Here is a 6,000-nt window from a genome sequence, read left to right as displayed (position 1 = left end):
TGCATTGTTTCTCCTGCGGTAGCATAGTTTTTATGATCTCCATTTTCTCTGGACCCCATCTACCTTTGCTTTTTCAGAAAGGCATGTTGGCCAATATTTTTCTCTCCCTTCAACATCTATGCTCAAGCCAACTTTTCCCTGCTAGATGCTCTCAGTAACAGTGTATTAGTAACATTCTGTAGCAATGTAAACAGGGCCCCACAACTCAGTCTCCTGTTTGCTTTTCATATCCAGGTTATTTTCCTCTTGTTTTCCTCTCTTTTTAAAATAAAGGGCCACCCTCATCCTTGAAGTGCACTGATCAGTCTCTTTGACGACACTCCCTGTGATTCACCCTCTTCACTCAGCTCCGTGGCCGTGTCCTCAGTTTTCTTTTCCCCAGGATCCACCACTGCTCAGATTGTCTTAAAAGAGCTTTGAAACCCTCACATCCATTTCACCCGGGACGAATGTATCCTTACCCTCCACCTCTCTCCACATCTGCACCGGAGCCTGGGGCTGCCTGGGGCTTATCCCTCAGGTGATGGCCTCATCTGAGAAATGAGGAGAGCCCCACATCCTCGGTGGGGGTGAGATAAAAAGGAGCGCCCCTGTGGCACCAGGGAGAGTCTCATAGAAGGTGCTCAGGGAGTGCAGGGATGCACAGCCCTGCCACATGCCAGTAGGTCTTGTGGTATTTAGTTGTCTCCTCTTCCCTCTAGTCTCTCCTTTTCTTGTCCTTGGCTTCCCACATTTCCAGCCAAGACCTAACCCCGCTGGCTCAGTCACTGTCTCCTACTCAATTTCCACAGAGGACTCAGCATAAATCCAGGCTTTGCATCAGACTTTGCAGCAAAGGATAATCTTTGTGGACTTTATGTTCATACTCCTCCACCCTGGGATCCCTGCCCCCCCATATATAACAGTTCATGTTTCCCACCAGAGCTTCATTTTTTCATTCTTCTTATTTTCCTCCTTGCTTTTTCAAACTCAGCTCATTAGGAGGCCGTCAGAATGATGCAGTCGATATCGCATCACCCTCATGCATTCGTTCCTTTATACACACACACTTGTGAGTGTTGTTGCATTGTATCATATCTTCCATGCCTTATTTAGATTGACTATGTATAAATATTACACATAGTATGTGTGCATATATATGTGAAATATATATTGATGTATATTTTTAAATTTTCCAGTTTGAGACTTCCTGCATTCTCTTCTATCTCAAGGTTTTCCTTCAACTGTGACTTTGCCTGATCTCTACACTCTCTTTCCTCCAGAGAGTACAACCTGTATCTGGAATGATTTCCTTGCCTTTACCTTTTCTAGCTAGGAACTTTTTATCAATTCTATTTTTCTTGACATTTTTTTTATTATTTGGGAGCATGTTTGCCTACTGGCAGTCTTACCATTTATGGGTAGTGTAAGGAATATCGAGAAAAAAGAAAATACTCATGTCGCCATTGGCTTCACCTGACCATGGCCTTTCAGGTGGCCTTTCTTATTCCTGGACACTTTCCTTACTTGCTGTCCCTCTTGGGTGGGGGAATAAGTCATAGGAAGGTCATGAGTAACAATGGATCCTGTTGTCTGTGGTTTTATGTCAGAGCTGGGTTTGGATGCCTCCATCGGAATGAAGACCCCTCCCAAGCTGGAGGGTGAGGGCTCAGCTGCCAGCAAGCATGAGTGTCTGGTCTGCAGCAAGATTCATGCCTTAAGTGTCCTGAAACAGAAGATTATCAGAAGAAAACTGCTGTTCAGCACGTGGAGACTAGCATGCAGATTCCCTGGCCTTCAAGCTTAGGGTACAGAGGTAAGCACACCTGAGGCTCTTCCATGCACTCCTGACTTTTACTCTTCATCTAAGGTTACAGCTCAGTCTCACACTAATTTTCCTCTTCCTCCTTTGTTCCCTCAACAGCTGATGCTACCTCGTCTGGTCTTTGCTCTGTTTCCCATGGGGGCTGCCTCCCTGCCAGGCCCTTCCATCTCCTTCTCCTGTTTGCACTCTGAACCCTGTTCAGTCTCTGTAACTGCTCTCCTGATATTCCCTCTGACCGTTCCTTTCAGCCATAGGGAGGCTCAGATCCATGGTCCTCCATCAGAAGAGCATCATTTAAGACACTGAAGACATGCTGCTTCGCCTGATACCACATATTCTCTTGGTTTCTTCAGCTTCCTTTCCTTGCCCATCCCCCCCAAATCCACTGCCTCTTCCTTCCAGGATCGCGACTGAATGAATTACTTGCATGTGGGTTGGGTTTTGGAGGACCCAACCTCGGACAGCCCTTAACCCTCAACTTCTCCACCTGAATAAGAAATGCTGAAACTGAGGAAAAGAGCCCTGATTATAAAAACTAAATAAGAACCTGGGTCATAGGTGGGAGTCCTGGACTGGCCTGGAGTCAGGGCTCTCCTCGGCTCCAGGTGGGCAGTTCTGTGCTGATGTGCATGGGGCTTCCAGGGACCCACTGGAGCTGGCAGTAGTTGGAGGACAGTAGATGGAGGACAGTAGATGGCACACTAAAGGGACAGTGGCCAAAAGGAGATGCAGAGGCCAGGTTTTCAAAATGCATAGACGTGAGGTGCATAGGCATTCAGACCTCTCCCTTTTTCCAAATGACTGCTTCTACATGTTCAGTAAGAATCCAGAAAAATGAACTGAGTTGGAATCTGAGACCAGGGAATGGAGGAGAGCATTGGAGTGAATTACCTTTGGGCCAGATGTATGAAGACCCAGTTAGATACAGAAGAATATAAGATAATCATTGCTTCAGACAAATCTAATTGAGAAGGCAAGTTATGTATATGGGAGTGTCGGAGAAAGGCCAAAAAATCTTTAGGGCCAGTGGAAAAGGAGACCATGGTGGACTAGATGGAGAGAAGAAAAAGAATGGTATGAAACAGTGTAGGTCTAGTGAGTAGTTCTCAATCATGCAATTAGAAAATGAAAACTGGGTGAGTTTTGATCTAACTTGAATGCCTTAACCCAATCTCTTCAAATTCTGATTGTAAAGTTCTGTGGTGAGGTTTGGGTATCAGTATTTTTAAAAGCTCTGCTAATATGCGTCTAGGGATTAGAAGGACTATGGATCTGGTAGGACATCAGTAACCAGTATGGCAGTGTCCATCGTGTGGCTACTTCATAGCAAAGCTGAAGATCAGCCATTAAGGGAATTAGCATTCTTCTGTCAACAGAACTATTTGTATAGCTCAGAGCAAAGAGAAAAAAGATGGATACGTAGGTTCGATATATAATCTCTCTGTTTGGATCCAATGTTTTTTACAATTTTTATAGTACAAGATACAATAAAAAATACACATTACATAGAAACCCACAGTATAAAATAGTACCTCCCCTTACCACAATAATGAACTGGAGTGTTTTCATTTCTACTGTTAAAATGCAACTTGCAGTTCACTAGTTACTAAATGGATTTCACAGCCTACTAATTGGCTCAGAACTGCAGATTCAACAAATGCGTTTTTTAATTAAATTCTTTCTTTATGCAAAAGCCCCATAATGAATCTTAGGCCTCATTCTCCTGTGTGTATCCTTTTTCATGCCCGTCTATACACTAGTGTAAAATACTAGGAGAGACTCTTTCTTTGGGCAAAGTTAGAGAAAACAGTGATGAGAATCTAGTATAACTAAAACTAATGCTTTTTCCCTTTCACTTCAGAGTTGTGTTTGTCTAGAGGTTGAGAACGTTTCTAGCAATGCTCTCGGGGGATCCAGCATGAAATCACCTTCATAGACTGTTGGTGTCCATGGGATGCAAAGGGGTTGGGCCGCCGTTACACTCCCTGCTCTCATTTTGCTAATTTCATTTTGAGTTCTCCCTGTTTCCATTGTTTCCTCAGCCCCTCTGGAGCAGGATTTCTCTGTAGAGCCTGATCCCTGTCCAGGAGGGTGACCAAACAGCCTCTATTAATTGCTGACACCTCCACATGGGAGCCTCTCCTCTCTGTTCCCCCAAGTGTATGGAAAGGGCCTGTGGCCTGGGTCCTAGACCAGGGTTGGCAACCACAGGCCACGTGGTTTTAGTTAGTCCTTAGTTCCTTGGCACCAGAGCTCCTCATCTGTAAAAGGTGGAACTGGACTTGGATACCTTCTGAGGTCCCTGTTGGCTCTCATATTGCAGGGCTCTCCCTGTAGCCGGTCCCTCCTCCTCAGAAGGCAGGGATGTAGAGGTAGAAGAGAGTGTATTTCTCCAGCAAGCATCTCTGCTCCCATAGCAGTCCGTTTCTGAATGTGTACGAGGGATGCTAAGTACATCCATCCCTGGTACATGTGAGAATGTCATCATTCGATTCAGATGAAGGGGTTCAAGAGTAAAGTGGCTGCTGCGGATTGGGTGGTAGGAAGCTGGCTAAGGCTCTGCAGCAGCTTGAGCTGCAATATGACCAAGCACTGGTGCGGTGAGGACAGGGGTCCCTAGATTCTGCTCCACAGGCTGGATGAAAATTTCAGGAGCTATTTCTGCTAACTTATGCATCTCACTTTCCCCTTCAGCCAGCCTGTGGCTCCCCGTTCAGCTCCTCCTGTCAACAGGAGCTCAGCCTGCCCGGGCCTCTGTCATTATGTAGCCATCCCTCCAGGCTCAGGAATCAGCAGGACCTAGGAAAACTCCCGTTTCATCTCTCTCTCTCCCTCTGTCTTTTGCAGATACCAGTTTCCCTAGGAACTAAGAAAAGATATTCCCAGTTTGGATGAATCCATATTATAAAATGCACCTTTTCCATTTGATGAAAAAAATCTACAACAGCAAGTCAAGTTCAAGCCTCAACAGAATATTGGAGGGATCCTTTCCTGAGAATCGACATCCCAACCAACAACCACTTTCCACACTCCAAAAGACAGATTTGATGGAAGAAATCCCAGCCATCAGCCTCCAAGTGTGATCAGTCAATAAGGAGACCAATGCTTTGATGGACACACAGTTTGGAGAGACCTTAACTCTTGTTCCTCTCAATACGCCTCCTCCACACACCAGCATCAGGAGCAACTGGAAGAAGGCAACATGTCAACCTGGTCATTCTTTGCCACTAGATGGACTGGACCAGGAGTAGATGGCATTAACTATGCAGTGTTCTTGCTGAAAATGTTTAGCCTGAGTTTCCTTACAAGGTAGTGATCAGACAACTGCAGAATTTAGGCCACCGAGCAAGACAGCTGGCCAGTCTTTCTTCAAACAGTCAATGTCTCCACAACTAAGACCACAAAAAGGAGAAGAGATGTTTTGGGTTCCAAAGGCCTAAAAAGATTGTGCTGCTATATTTCTCTAGCCCTTGGGAACCTCAAGCCTCTCCTCACCTTTTGGTAGCTGTCTTCAATGGTGGTGGCATTGACTTGTTTGCAGAGGACAGGTCAGTTGTCTGGCTCAAAGGCCTACAGTTTGCCATTGTCTGATCATTTCCTCGTGATTAAATTCAGGGGAAACCTTTTTGCCTAGAACACCACCTAGTGCATGCTGTGTGCTTCCTAGCGCAGCCCCTTTGGAGGCTGAGAGTGTCCACTTTGCCTGTCACCACTATTGTCATTTTAGCATTGGGCACTGTTGTGCAGGGCTTCATGAGATCCATTCATTGGAAAGACATGTTTGCTGTCTATAATCAGTAATTTGATTAGTGGTGCTTTGAGAGTGTATGAATATCTTATTCTATGATGCTTTCTCTAAAATTTTACCAGCCCTTATCGATCCCTGATGTGTGTCAATTATCTTTGTGCTCCTCTATGTGCAGAGTCTTTGCCGGTTCCTCTACTTCTGTGTGGCTCCCACACCAGGCTAAATACAAACCAACTGGAGTCCACGGTGTCCTCTGGCCCTTGGTTGGGGCAGGGTTATGACTGCTGTCCTTGACTCTCTCTGTTAGTCCCTAGCCCTCTGAAATGCACGTGGAGAGTTCCTGCTGCCATTATCCTAGGTGGACCTGTGCTCTCCTATCATTCTTTTTCAAATGCAGGTTTTCAATAGTACACAAAATAGAATTATATAAGAACATCCCCATCTTTGT

Source organism: Hippopotamus amphibius, chromosome 1 (genome assembly GCF_030028045.1).
Source record: "Hippopotamus amphibius kiboko isolate mHipAmp2 chromosome 1, mHipAmp2.hap2, whole genome shotgun sequence".
Taxonomy (NCBI): Eukaryota; Metazoa; Chordata; class Mammalia; order Artiodactyla; family Hippopotamidae; genus Hippopotamus; species Hippopotamus amphibius.
This window is presented reverse-complemented; position numbering follows the sequence as displayed.